This window comes from Pan troglodytes, chromosome 8 (genome assembly GCF_028858775.2).
Source record: "Pan troglodytes isolate AG18354 chromosome 8, NHGRI_mPanTro3-v2.0_pri, whole genome shotgun sequence".
Lineage (NCBI taxonomy): Eukaryota > Metazoa > Chordata > Mammalia > Primates > Hominidae > Pan > Pan troglodytes.
The window spans coordinates 79,959,735-79,975,976 of NC_072406.2; the positions used below are offsets into that span (position 1 = coordinate 79,959,735).

Genomic DNA, 16,242 nt, shown 5'->3' on the forward strand with positions numbered 1-16,242 from the left:
TGCACACATATATTTATAGCAGCACTATTCACAATAGCCAAGACTTGGAACCAACCTAAATATCCAACAACGATAGACTGGATTAAGAAAATGTGGCACATATACACCATGGAATACCATGCAGCCATAAAAAATGATGAGTTCATGTCCTTTGTAGTGACATGGTTGAAGCTGGAAACCATCATTCTCAGCAAACTATGGCAAGGACAAAAAAACCAAACACCACATGTTCTCACTCATAGTTGGGAATTGAACAATGAGAACACATGGACACAGGAAGGGGAACATCACACACCGGGGACTGTTGTGGGGTGGGGGGAGGGGGGAGGGATAGCATTAGGAGATATACCTTATGCTAAATGACGAGTTAATGGGTGCAGCACACCAACATGGCACATATATACATATGTAACAAACCTGCACGCTGTGCACATATACCCTAAAACTTAAAGTATAATAATAATAAAACTTAAAAAAAAGACTCCATGAAAAAAACTGTTAGAACTGATAATAAATTCAGTAAACCTTCAGAGTACTGAATCAACATACAAAAATCAGTAACTTTATATATGTCAAAAGCAAAAAACTGAAAAAGAAATTAAGAAACCATCCCCATTTATAATATCTACAAAGAATATAAAATACCTAGAAATCAATTGAACCAAGGAAGTGAAAGATTTATACAAAGAAAACCATAAGACACTGATGAAAGAAATTGAAGAGGACACAAAAAAATAGAAAGATATTCCATGCTCATGGATTGGAAGAAATAATATCATTAAAATGACAATACTGCATCAAGCAATTTACAGATTCAATGCAACCCCTATCGAAATACCAATGACATTCTTCACAGAAATAGAAAAAACAATTCAAAAATTTACGTGGAAACACAAAGGCCCCAAATAGCCAAAGACGTCCTGAGGAAAAACAACAAAGCTGGAAGCATCCCACTTCCTGACTTCAAAATTTACTACAAAGCTATAGTAACAAAATCAGCATGGTCCTAGCATAAACAGGGACACAGACCAGTGGAACAGCATAGAGAACCCACATGTAAATTTATGCATTTACAGCCAGCTCATCTTCAACAAAGGTACTAAGAACATACAGTGGGGAAAGGACAGTCTCTTCAATAAATGATGCTGGGACAACGGGATAACTATATGCACAAGAATGAAACTGAGGGAGTGGGGCGGAGCTGAGATGGCTAACTAGAAACAGCTACAGTGGGAGGCTTCCACCAAGAAGAACCAAAACAGCATGCGAATCCTGCATCATTAACCAAGGTATCCACGTTCTATCATCAGGACTGACTAGGTGTTTGGTGTGACCCATGGAGAGCAAAGAAAAGCAGAGTGGTGCCTCAGCCCACCTGAGAGCCACATGGGACAAAGGCAGCCCCCACCTGCAGCCAAGGGAGACGGTGAGCAGTCGTGCTACCCAGCCTGGGAAACCACGCTTTTTCCATGGATCTGTGCAACCTGCAGATCAGGAGATCCCACTCATGAGCCCATGCCACCACCAGGGCCTTGGGTCCCAACCACAGAGCTGTGCAGATTCTCAATAGCCATTCAGCTGCCGTCTGCCTAAGACAACTGAGCTCCACGGGGAAGTGACAGCAGTCATCGTGCAGCTGCCTAAAATGACTAAACTCCAGGAAAGCGGTGGGGGCGGGAGCCAGCGGGAGAAGGGCAGCAGCTATCACTGCAGCTGCAGAGCACCATTTTTCCCCTGCTGGTGCTGGGGAAACTGGATGGCTTGGACCCAAGAGGTATTCCCCACAGCACAGCACACCGCCTGTGGCAGATCACAGCCAGATTGCCTCTTTAGGCCAGACCCTGACACATCCCTCCTCACTGGGCAGGACCTCCCTGCAGGAACTTCAGCAACTCCAGCCAGGGGCTTAGAGACAGAACTGTGATCTCCCTGGGCCTGAGCCCCTAGTGGGTGGGGTGGCCATGGTCTCCATGGACCAGCAGACTTCGTCTTTCCTTCTGCTAGCTCTGAGGAATCTGAGCAGACCAGACGAGTGGGTTTCCCCCCAGTGCAGCACACCCTGTCCACCAAGGGGCAGCCAGCGTGCTTTATTAAGTGGGTCCTGGATCCCATGCCCCCCAACAGGGGTCACCGGACACCTTATACAGGAGCATTCCTCTTGGCATCAGGTCAGTGACCCTTTAGGACAGAGATTCCAGAGGAAGGAGCAGGCTCCCATCTTTGCTGTTCTCCAGCCTCCTTAGGTAACATCTCCAGGTGCGAGAGGGACCCAGGCGAATAGGGCCTGAAGTGAAACCCCAGCAAACCACAGCAGCCCTACAGAAGAGGGGCCTGTTAAAAGAAAAACAAACAAACAGAAAGCAGCAACAGCATCAACAAAAAGGTCTTCACAAAAACCCATCCAAAGGTCAGCAGCCTCAAAGATCGAAACTAGACAACTCATGAAGATGAGAAAGAATCAACGAAAAAAACGCTGAAAACTTAAAAAGCCAGAGTGCCTCTTCTCCTCCAAATGATCACAACACCTCTCCAGCAAGGGGACAGAACTGGGCAGAGGCTGAGATGGATGAATGGACAGAAGTAGGCTTCAGAAGGTGGGTAATAACAAACTTCACTGAACCAAAGGAGCATGTCCTAACCTAACGCAAAGAAGCTAAGAACCATGATAAAAGGTTACAGGAGCTGTTAACTAGAATAACCAGTTTAGAGAGGAACAATATGACCTGATGGAGCTGAAAAACGTAGCATGAGAACTTTGTGATACAAGTATCGATAGCTGAATCAATGAAGCAGAAGAAAGAATATCAGAGCTTGAAGACTATCTTGCTGAAACAGAGCAGGAAGACAAGATTATGGAAAAAAGAATGAAAAGGAACAAATAAAACCTCTGAGAACTATGGGACTACATAAAAAGATCGAACCTATGATTTATTGGAGTACCTGAAAGAGACAGAAAGAATGGAACCAAGTTGGAAAACACACTTCAGGATATCATCCAGGAGAACTTCTCCAACCTAGCAAAACAGGCCAACATTCAAATTCAGGAAATACAGAGAACCCCAGCAAGATACTCCATGAGAAGATCACCCCAAGAAACATAACCATCAGATTCTCCAAGGTCAAAATGAAGGAAAAAATGTTAAGGGCAGCCAGAGAAAAAGGCCAGGTCACCTACAAAAGGAATCCCATCAGACTAACAGCAGACCTCTCAGCAGAAGCCCTACAAGCCAGTAGAGAGTGTGGGCCAATATTCAACATTCTTAAAGAAAAGAATTTCCAACCCAGAATTTCATATCCAGCCAAGCTAAGTTTCTAAGCAAAGGAGAAATAAAATATTTTTCAGACAAGCAAACGTTGAGGGAATTTGTCACTGCCAGGCCTACCTTGCAAGAGCTCCTGAAAAAAGTGCTAAATATGGAAAGGAAAAACCAGTACCAGCCACTGCAAAAACACACTGAAGTGCAAAAACCAATGACATTTTGAAGAAACTGCATCAAGTAGTCTGCAAAATAAGCAGCTAGCATCATTATTACATGATCAAATTCACACATAACAATTTTAACCTTAAATGTAAATAGGCTAAATGTCCCAATTAAAACACACAGACTGGCAAATTGAATAGAGTCAAGATGAATTGGTGTGCTGTCTTCAAGAGACCCATCTCATGTGCAAAGACACACATAATTGTCTTTGCACATAATTTATCAAGCTCAAAATAAAGGGATGGAGGAATATTTAACAAGCAAATGGAAAGTGAAACAAAAGCAGGGGTTGCAATCCTACTTTCTGACAAAACAGACTTTAAACCAACAAAGATCAAAAAAGACAAGGGCAGTACTTAATGGTAAAGGGATTAATTCAATGAGAAGAACTAACAATTCTAAATATATATGCACCCTATTTATGCATATATTTATGAACCCAGATTCATAAAACAAGTTCCTAGAGACCTACAAAGAGACTAAGACTACCACACAATAATAGTGGGAGACTTTAACACCCCACCGTCAATATTACACAGATCATCGAGACAGAATATTAACAAGGATATTCAAAACTTGAACTCAGCTCTGGATCAAGTGGACCTGATGGATATCTACAGAACTCTCCATCCAAAGAAAATAGCATATACATTCTTCTCAGTGCCACATGGCACGTACTCTAAAATTGATCACATAATTGGAAGTAAAACACTCCTCAGCAAATGCAAAAGAACTGAAATCATAACAGTCTCTCAGACCATAGTGCAATCAAATTAGAACCCAAGATTAAGAAAGTGACTCAAAACCACACAACTACATGGAAATTGAACAACCTGCTCCAAATGACTCCTAGGTAAATAATGAAATTAAGAGAGACATCAAGAAGCTATTTGAAACCAATGAGAAAAAAAGAGACAATGTACCAGAATTTCTGGGATGCAGCTAAAGCAGTGTTAAAAGGGAAATTTATAGCACTAAATGCCCACATCAGAAAGCAAGAAAGATCTTGAATTGACACCCCAACATCACAACTAAAAGATATAGAGAGGCAGGAGCAAACAAATAAAAAAGCTAGCAAAAGACAAGAAATAACTAAGATCAGAGTGGAACTGAAGGAGACAGAGACATGAAAAACCCTTCAAAAAAATCAATGAATCCAGGAGCTGGTTTTTTGGAAAAAATTAATAAAATAGATAGACCGTGGGCAACCCGCTCGGGTCCCCTTCCATGCTGTGGAAGCTTTGTTCTTTCACTCTTCACAGTAAATTTGCTGCTGCTCACTCTTTCAGTCTGCACCACCTTTTAAGAGCTGTAACACTCGCCGTGAAGGTCCGCGGGCTCATTTTGAAGTCAGCGAGACTATGAACCCACCAGAAGGAAGAAACTCTGGACACATCTGAAGGAATAAACTCCAGACACACCATCTTTAAGAGCTGTAACACTCACCATGAAGGTCCGTGGCTTCATTCTTGAAGTCAGTGAGACCAAGAACCCACCGGAAGGAACCAACTCTGGACACAGCAGGATGTGAGACTTCTAGTGCTCACTCAGAATCATTTCTGCACCAACCATGGCCATCTTTGTGGAGCTCAATACCAAAGCCAAGATGCCCATTGTGGGCCTGGGCACTTGGAAGTCTCCTCTCGGCAAAGTGAAAGAAGTGGTGAAGGTGGCCATTGATGCAGGATATCGCCACATTGACTGTGCCTATGTCTATCAGAATGAACATGAGGTGGGGGAAGCCATCCAAGAGAAGATCCAAGAGAAGGCTGTAAAGCGGGAGGACCTCTTCATCATCAACAAGTTGTGGCCCACTTTCTTTGAGAGACCCCTTGTGAGGAAAGCCTTTGAGAAGACCCTCAAGGATCTGAAGCTGAGTTATCTGGATGTCTATCTTATTCACTAGCACAGGGATACAAGTCTGGGGATGACTTTTTCCCCAAAGATGATAAAGGTAATATGATCGGTGGAAAAGCAATGTTCTTGGATGCCTGGGAGGCCATGGAGGAGCTGGTGGATGAGGGGCTGGTGAAAGCCCTTGGGGTCTCCAATTTCAACCACTTCCAGATAGAGAGGCTCTTGAACAAACCTGGACTGAAATATAAACCAGTGACTAACCAGGTTGAGTGTCACCCATACCTCAGGCAGGAGAAACTGATCCAGTACTGCCACTTCAAGGGCATCACCATTATGGCCTACAGCCCCCTAGGCTCTCCGGATAGACCTTGGGCCAAGCCAGAGGACCCTTCCCTGCTGGAGGATCCCAAGATTAAGGAGATTGCTGCAAGGCACGAGAAACCACAGCCCAGGTTCTGATCCATTTCCATATCCAGAGGAATGTGACTGTGATCCCCAAGTCTGTGACACCAGCACGCATTGTTGAGAACATTCAGGCCTTTGACTTTAAATTGAATGATGAGGAGATGGCAAACATACTCAGCTTCAACAGAAACTGGAGGGCCCGTAACATGTTGCAATCCTCTCATTTGGAGGACTATCCCTTCGATGCAGAATATTGAGGTTGAATCTCCTGGTGAGATTACACAGGGAATTCTCTTTCTTCGCTGAAGTGTGACATCTCCACTCAAGTCCTATTTTAGCCAAGCTTATCTGAGATCACAGTGACTTCGTCCTGTTGTAGGCCAGAATCAAGGTGCTGTTTTAGACATTTATTTCTGTATGTTCAACTAGGATCAAAATATCACAGAAAAGCATGGCTTGAATAAGCAAATGACAGTTTTTTCCACTTATCTGATCTGAACAAATGTTTGTCAAGCACCAGAAACTCCGCCAACACTGAGGATGTAAAGATAAATAATAAAAAATAATGATCATAAAAAAAATAGACCACTAGCTAGACTAATGAAGAAGAAGACAGAGAAGAATCAAATAGACACAATAAAAACTGATGAAGGAGATATCACTAATGACCCCACAGAAATACAACCAACCATCAGAGAATACTATAAACACCTCTACGCAAATAAACTAGAAAATCTAGAAGAAATTGATAAATTCCAGGACACATACACCATCTCAAGACTAAACCAAGAAAAATTCGAATCCCTGAATAGACCAATAACAAGTTCTGAAATTGAGGCAGTAATAAATAGCTACCAACCAAAAAAAAAAAAAAAAAGCCCAGGACCAGATAGATTTACAGCCAATTCAACCAGAGGTTCAAAGAGGAGTGGGTACCATTCCTTCTGTAATTATTCCAAACAACTGAAAAGGAGGGACTTTTCTCTAACTCATTTTATGAGGCCAGCATCATCCTGATACCAAAACCTGGCACAGATACAACAAAAAAAGAAAACTTCGGGCCGATATCCCTGATGAACATTGATGCAAAAGTCCTCAATAAAATACTGGCAAACCAAATCCAGCAGCACATCAAAAAGGTTATCCACCATGATCAAGTCAGCTTTATCCCTGGGATTCAAGGCTGGTTAAACATACACAAATCAATAAATGTAATTCATCACATAAACAGAACTAAAGACAAAAGCCACGCAATTATCTCAACAGACGCAGAAAAGGCCGTTGATAAAATTTAACATCCCTTCATGTTAACAACTCTCAATAAACTAGGAATTGATGGAACACATCTCAAAATATTAAGAGCCATTCCTGACAAACCCACAGTCAATATCATACTAAATAGGCAAAAGCTGGAAGCATTCCCCTTGAAACCTGGCACAAAACAAGGATGGCCCTCTCTCTTTCTCACCACTCCTATTCAACATAGTATGGAAGTTCTGGCCAGGGCAATCAGGCAAGAGAAGGAAATAAAAGGTATTCAAATAGGAAGAGAGGAAGTTAAACTGTCTCTGCAGACAACATAATCCTATATTTAGAAAATCCCATTGTCTCAGCCCAAAAGCTCCTTAAGCTGATAAGCAGCTTCAACAAAGTCTCAGGATACAAAATCAATGTGCAAAAATCACAAGCATTCCTATACACCAACAATAGACAAACAGACAGCCAAATCATGAATGAACTCCCATTCACAACTGCTACAAATAAAATACTTAGGAATACAGCTAAAAAGGGATGTGAAGGACCTCTTCAAGGAGAACTACAAACCACTGCTCAACGAAATAAGAGAGGACACAAACAAATGGAAAAACATTCCATGGTCATGGATAGGGAGAATCAATATCATGAAAATGGCCATACTACCCAAAGTAATTTACAGATTTAATGCTATTCCCATTAAACTACCATTGCCGTTTTTCAAAAAATTAGAAAAAACTACTTTAAAATTCTTATGGAACCAAAAAAGACCCCATATAGCCAAGACAATCCTAAGCAAAAAGAACAAAGCTGGAGGCATCATGTTACCCAACTTCAAACTATACTGCAAGGCAATAGTAACCAAAACAGCATGGAACCGGTACCAAAACAGACACATAGACCAATGGAAAAGAATAGAGATCTCAGAAATAAGGCCACACATCTACAATCATCTGACATTTAACAAACCTGATAAAAACAAGCAATGGGGAAAGGATTCCCTATTTAATAAATGGTGCTGGGAAAACTGGCTAGCCACATGCAGAAAATTGAAACTGGGCCCTTTCTTTATAATTCATACAAAAATTAACTAAAGATGGATTAAAGACTTAAATGTAAAACCAAAAACTATAAAAACCCTAGAAAAAAATCTAGGCAATACCATTCAGGACATAAGCAAAGATTTCATGACAAAACATCAAAAGCAATTGCAACAAAAGCAAAAATTGACAAATAGGACCTAATTAAATGAAAGAGCTTCTGCACAGCAAAAGAAACTATCATCACAGTGAACAGACAACCTATGGAATGGGAGAAAATGTTTGCAATCTATCCCTCTGACGAAGGTCTAATATCCAGAATCTACAAGGAACTTAAACAAATTTACAAGAAAACAACAAAAAACCCCATCAAAAAGTAGGCAAAGGACATGAACAGACACTTCTCAAAAGAAGACATTTACGTGGCCAAGAAACTTATGAAAAAAAGCTCAACATTACTGATCATTAGAGAAATGCAAATCAAAACCACAATGAGATACCATCTCATGAGTCAGAATGGCGATTATTATAAAGTCAAGGAACAACAGATGCTGGCAAGGCTGTGGAGGAATAGGAACACTTTTACACTGTTGGTGAGAATGTAAATTAGTTCAACAATTGTGGAAGACAGTGTGGTGATTCCTCAGGGATCTAGAACCAGAAATACCATTTAACCCAGCAATCCCATTACTGGGTATATACCCAAAGGAATATAAATCATTCTATTATAAAGATACATGCACACATATGTTTATTGCAGCACTATTCACAATAGCAAAGACATGGAATCAACCCAACTGTCCATCAGTGATGGACTGGATAAAGAAAATGTGGTACATACACACCATGGAATGCTCTGCAGCCATAAAAAGGAACAAGATCGTGACCTTTGCAGGGAGGTGGATGGAGCTAGAAGCCATTATTTTCAGCAAACTCACACAGGAACAGAAAACCAAATACCGCATGTACAAGTGGGAGCTGAATAATGAGAACACATGGACACAGGGAGGGAAACAACACACACTAGAGCCTATCGGGGGGCGTTGGGAGGGAGAGCATCAGGATAAACAGCTAATGCATATGGGGCTTAATACCTAGGTGATGGGTTGATAGGTACAGCAAAACACCATGGCACACGTTTACCTATGTAACAAACCTGCACATCATGCAAATGTATCCCAGAACTTAAAATAAAATAAAATTTAAAAAAAGAAGGAACGAAACTAGACCCCTTCTCTCACCATACACAAAAATCAAATCAAAATGGATAAAAGACTTAAGTCTAAGACCTGAAACTATGAAACTAGTATTAATAGAAGAAAACATTGGGGAAATGCTCCAGGACATTGGTCTGGGCAAGATTTTCCGTGTAAGACCTCAAAAGCACAGGCAACCAAAGCAAAAATAGACAACTGGGATTTTATCAAGATAAAAGTCTTCTGTACAGCAGAGGAAACAATCAACAAAGTGCAAAAACAACCCACAGAACGGGGGAAAAGATCTGCAAACTACGCATCTGACAAAGGATTAATAACCAGAGTATATAAGGAGCTCAAACAACTCAATGGAGAAAAAAATGACAATAATCTGATTAGAAAATGGGCAAAAGAGCTGAACAGACATTTCTCAAAAGAATACATACATGGCTGGACATGGTGTCTCAAGCCTGTAATCTCAGCACTTAGGGAGGCTGACGTGGGAGGATCAACTGAGGACAGAAGTTTGAGACCAGCCTGGAAAATATAGCGAGACCCTATCTCTACAAAACAAAAAAATTAAAAAATTACCCATGCCTGTAGTAGTCCTAGCTACTTATGAGGCTGAGGCAAGAGGATCACTTGAGCCCAAGAGTTCAAGGCCGCGGTGACCTATGATCACTCCACAGCACTCCAGCCTGGGTGACAGGATGAGACCTTATCTTTAAAAAAAAAAAAGGTGATGATATACAAATAGCAATGGGTATATGAAAAAATGCTCAATATCACTAACCATCAGAGAAATGCATATCAAAACTACAATGAGATATCATCTCACCCCAGTTTAAATTGTTCTCATAAAAAAGACAAGCAATAACTGATGCCGGCAAGGATGTAAAGAAAGGGAAGCCATTATACGCGATTGGCAAGAATGTAAATTAGTACAGCCACTATGGAAAACAGTATGGAGGTTCCTCAAAAGACTAAAAATAGAACTACCATATGATCCAGCAATTCCACTACTGGGTATATATTCGAAAGAAAGAAAATCAGCAGGGCATGGTGGCTCATGCCTGTAATCCCAGCACTTTGGGAGGCTGAGGCAGATGGATCATTTGAGGTCAGGAGTTTGAGACCAGCCTGGCCAACATGGTAAAACCCCATCTCTACCAAAAATACAAAAATTAGCCAGGTGTGGTGGCACACGCCTGTGATCCCAGTTATTCATGAGGCTGAGTCAGGAGAATCACCTGAACCAGGGAGCTGGAGGTTGAAATGAGCCGAGATCACACCATTGCACTCCAGCCTGGGCGACAAAAGTGAGTCTCTGTCTCAAAAAAAAAAAACAAAAGAAAGAAAGAAAGGAAAATCAATATGCCAAAAAGATATATGCACTCCCATGTTTATCAAAGCACTATTCACGATAGCCAAAATATGGAATTGATCTAAATGCTCATCAATGGAAGAATGGATAAAGAAAAAGTGGTATAAATATTATCCAGCCATAAAAAAGAATGAAATCCTGTCATTTGCAGCAACATGTATGGAACTGAAGTTCATTATCTTAGGTGAAATAAGCCAAGCACAGAAAGACAGATATTGCATGTTCTCACTCATATGTGGGAGGTAAAACAGTGGATCTTATGAAGATAGAGAGTAGACTGGCGGTTACCAGAGGCCAGGTAGGGTGGGGGGAACAGGGAGATGAAAAGAAGTTGATTAACGGGTACATATTTACACCTATTCAATAGTTTAATAGAAGAACTAAGACCTAGTTTTTAGATAAATCAGTAGGGTGTCTATAGTCTACAGTAGTCTATTGTACATTTCAAAAAAGCTAGAAGAGAATAATTCAAATGTTTCTAGCATAAAAAATACAAATATTTAAGGTGATGGATATCCTAACTACACCAATTTAATATTTATGAATCACGTATTAAATTATCATATGTACCTCAAAACAGTGTACATCTATTATGCATCAATAAAAATAAATAATTTTTTAAAAGGCAAGTAACAATATTTTCAAAACACTAAAAAATAAACGAAGTAGCAATACATACTGTAACATGGATAAACCTTGCAAATGTGCTAAGAAAAAAAAATGGACACAAAAAGCCACATATTATATAATTCTATTTACATAAAATGTAATAGGCAAACAGAATATAGAGACAGAAAGCAGATTAGTGATTGCAGGGGCTGAGGAAAGTGGGGAGTGAAGAGTGGTTGCTTAATGAATTCAGGTTTTCCTCTTGGGCTGATGAAAATGCTCTGGAATATACATTAGTGACAGTAACACAATATTATGAATGTAATGGAAACCACTGAATCATACACTTGAATGGTTAAAATGGTGAATTTTACCTCAATATAACAAAAGTAGAAAAATTATCATGTACACAGTTACAGCTATGTAAAAATATATATATAAGTGTAGGGGAAAGGACTAAAAGAATAGTTTTTAAAAGACTTAGGTGGGTTGAGGTTTTTTTCTATTTTTCAAACTTTTTATTAACATCATATTGTTTTCACAACAAAAAAAGATAATTATCATATATTGAGTACCTACTACATATTAAGCACTGTGCTAGGCATTTTGAATCAAGAGTGTTTTCCAGCCTGCTGGGTAAACAGAAAACATCTGACAGAAACATGGAATAGAGCACAGGTATCTAGTTCTAGGGGGAAAAACTGAATGCCTTAGTTATCTATTGCTGTATGACAAACTATCCCTAAACATGGCAGCTTTAAACAATAAATATGTAGCAAATATCTCTGTGTATTTAAAGGCATGGGCATAGATGAGCTCTCTAAGGTCAACGTGGTGGTTAATTTTACGTATCAACTTGACTGGGCTAACGGATGCTGTGATGGCTAATACTGAGTATCAACTTGATTGGATTGAAGTATGCAAAGTATTGTTCCTGGGTGTGTCTGTGAGGGTGATGTCAAAGGAGATAAATATTTGAGTCAGTGGACTGGGAGAGGCAGACCCACCCTCACTCTGGGTGGGCACCATCTAATCAGCTGCCAATGTGGCTAGAATAAAGCAGGCAGAAGTTGGAAAGAACAGACTTGCTGAGTGTTCCGACTTTCATCTTTCTCCTGTGGTGGATGCTTCCTGCCCTCGAACATCAGACTCAAAGTTCTTTAGCTTTTGGACTCTCAGACTTACACCAGTGGTTTGCAAGGGGCTCTCAGGCCTTTGGCCACAGACTGAAGGCTGTTGCACTGTCAGCTTCCCTACTTTTGAGGTTTTGGGACTCAGAGTGATCCACCACTGGCTTCCTTGCTCCTCAACCTGCAGACAGCCTATCGTGGGACTTTACCTTCTGATCGTGTGAGTCAATTCTACTTAATAAACTCTCTTTAATATATACGTCTATCCTATTAGTTCTGTTCCTCTAGAGAACCCTGATTAATACAGATGTCCAGATATCTGGTAAAATGTTATCTATGGGTGTGTTTGTGAGGGTATCTCCAGAAGAGATAAACATCCGCATCAGTAGACTGAGTAAAGACCACCCTCACCAATGCAGGCAGGAAGTATCCAATCCACTGAGGGCCTAAATAGAACAAAAAGGCAGAGGAAGGGCAAATTTTTTCTCTCTCTTATTGAGCTGAGACATCCATCTTTTCCTGCCCCCAGACATCAGCATTCTTGGTTTTTGAGCTTTCAGACCCGAACTGAACTATACCACCAGTTTTCCTGGTTCTCCGGCTTGCGGATGGCAGATCTTGAGACTTCTCAGCCTCCTTAACCACATAAAGCAATTCCTATAATAGATCTCCTCATGTGTATATGTATATACACACACACACACATATATATAAATATATATATACACACACACACACACACATATATCTTAGCCACTCTGTTTCTCTAGAGAACCCTGACTAATACAGACAAGGAAAAAGACTTGGTTTTCCTATATAATTTAATAGCCCCCCCAAAAAATAAGAATTAGTAAAAGGGATGACAGTATCTTGTAAAGAAATAAAATGGTGCTATAATCATAATTCCTTAAAGTTATAAGACGGGTGGTCTGCGGATCTAGTTGTGCCCCAATTATAATCCCAATACATTGATCATAGCTGTATTTTAATGTAATCCTTAAAATTGTCCATTTCAGTTGCCTTTATAAAAACCCCACTACATCAACCCCATATATAGAGCTTGTCCATAGAGTTTTATAGGGAATCAATTCAATTCTATAAATAACTGGGTATAAGATTTCATTCTTAATAAGCTTATTCTGCCCTTCGACATCTGATTTGGTTTAAAAAAAAATAGATTAAAATGTCTTTGCTAAGTCCAGATCTCTGCTATTACAAAGTCAAAGAAAACTACTTTTTTGAGAATTTGAGGTTGAATATTACACTGGTATCACACATTTAAGAAAAGAAGACCCCATCCTTCTTGATTCTTCTTCTTACTTCTTAATTGGCCATGGCATTAAGAGACTGCTTAGGTAGGAAAATCCTGTAAGTAAGCTGCCCCTACCTAAGCTGCTTAGGTAGGAAAATACTGTAAGTGCTAACTAGGATATATCTTCAATCTCCTTCAAACATTTATGTGTAAGTACCACAGTGACTAAAATCCAACCCACAATTAATTGCTGAAGCTTTAAAAGTACGGTCACTTGCAATGCAGCAATTCCTTGATAATTATTTCCATCACTTTTCACGATACCTTTAATTTACTGACTAAATCTTAATGAAGGTTTTATTGCCAATAACTTCATAATTTTCTTTGTCCAATTTGTACTAAGTCCTCTCACATATGGTATCCAAAACATATACCTAGAGTTATTCTCCAATTCATATAAAATTACAGAAAAGAAATCCTAAATAGTGGCAAAGCCTCTAAAACTCTGCAGTTGTTGTCAAACCTATTCCTTTTGAGTGAAGTGCAAAAGCACACAAGGCAGCTAAGTTAATATTACCATACTTTGATCACCTCTTGTTGGTTACTACGTGTTTTGTGTGAAATTTTCATAATACAATTGTGTAAAAGAAAGAACAAGGATTTGGGGTCTGATTGGCCTAGCTTGAATTGTGTGGTAGGCAAAAATCTAAGATGTCCCCAAGATTCCCACCCCTGCTGTTACACTCCCTAAATAATCCCCTTCACTTGTGCAGGACTTGTGAATATAATAGAATAATCACTTTGATAATTGCATTCTATTATATAAAACTCCATTGTAGCAGACTATAGAGGAATTATCGTACCGACCTTGAAGAAGCAAACTACCATGTTGTGGAAACAGCCACACGGCAAGGAAAAGTGGGTAGCCTATAGGAACTGAAAACGCCCCTCTACTGACAACCAGCAAGTCTTACAACCATAGGAGCTGAATTCTGCCAACAACTAGTTATCTTAGAAGAGGATGCCAAACCTCAGATGAGATTGCAGCCCCAGTCACCACCTTGAGACCTGATGAGACCCTAAGCAAAGAACCCAGTCAACACATAACCACATTCCTCACCTACAGAAACTATGAGGTAATAAATTTGTGTTGTTTTAAGCCACTAAGTGTATGGTTCTTTCCTATGCAGCAATAGAAAATGAATACAAGTCACATGCCCATTCCTTGGCCAGAGGAGGGTGGGATATCTTGATTGACAGATAAAGTAAAGTTTCATCCAATGGCAGAGGGGTGGTGCCCCTTAAGTACAATTAAGGTGTCAGTATCAGTTGGGAGGATAGATATTGGAATAAAGAACAAAAATTACCCATCACACACATTCGTTATCTGACATCTCATATGCCTTCAACATTCAACTTGTGACTCTTCCCTACTGGAGGCATTGTCTACTGCCATCTACATGTCTCAATTTATATGCCATTGTGCCAGAGACTAACAAATAATACATGAGGGCAACAAAACGAGTGAGAACACTAAGCTAATATTACAAGTTATACCCCTGTCTGCCAATACACTCATGTGTCACTTAATGATATGTTCTGAAAAATCCATCCTTAGATGATTTCATCATTGTGCAAACATTATAGAGTGTACTTACAGTAACCTAGATGGTATGGACTACCACACACTTAGTCTATATAATACAGCCCATGGTGTCCCCAACTGGTACCGGTCCATGGCCTGTTAGGAACTGGGCCACACAGCAGGAGGTGAGTGGGTGAGAGAGTAAAGCTTCATCTGTATTTACAGCCATTCCCCATTGCTCACATTACCGCCTGAGCTCCACCTCCTGTCAGATCAGCATTAGATTCTCATAGGAGCATGAACCCTACTGTAAAGTGCACAACCTACTGTGATGTAGGTTGTGTGTTCCTTATGAGAATCTAATGCCTGATGATCTGTCACTGCCTCCCATCACCCCCAGATGGGACTGTCTTGTTACAGAAAAACAAGTTCCAGGCTCCCACTGATTCTACATTATGGTGAGCTGTGTATTTCATTATATATTACAATGTAATAATAATAGAAATAAAGTGCACAATAAATGTAATGTGCTTAAATCATCCCAAAACCATCCCGTGGAAAATTATCTTCCACAAAACTGGTCTCTGGTACCAAAAAGGTTGGCAACCACTGGTGTAGCCTATTGCTCCTAGACTACAAACCTGTACAACATATTCAGTAGGCAACTGTAACACAACAGTGTTTGTGTATATAAACATATCTATCTAAACATAGAAAAGATACAGTGAAAATACAGTATTAAAGTTTTATGGGACTGCTGATATATATGTGGTCCACCATTGACCCAAATGTCATTATGAGGCACATGACTGTAATTAGCTATGTGAACTTGGACAAGCTATTCATGGGCCACGGTTTCCTGCCTGTAGATGAAGAGATTGGACTAACTTTAATGGTTCTTCCAGCATTAAACTTCTATGATTTTATAAAATGCTCCCAAAACCATCAAAATAATTTAAAATAAATTTCTGATTTGCTATAAAAGAACAAAGAAATGCCATACTGCTCCCAATCACATGCCTGTTCCTCCCAGTATTCTGTCTGCCTC

General features: G+C 40.0%; 1 protein-coding gene and 1 pseudogene across 1 annotated transcript in view; one reads left to right on the forward strand and one right to left on the reverse strand.

Annotated features, from left to right (window-relative positions):
• Positions 1-16,242, reverse strand: part of CTNNA3 (catenin alpha 3) — a 1,849,205-nt gene that overhangs the window by 1,830,950 nt on the left and 2,013 nt on the right. The window lies entirely within an intron of this gene.
• Positions 5,035-6,048, forward strand: LOC466086 (aldo-keto reductase family 1 member B10-like; annotated as a pseudogene).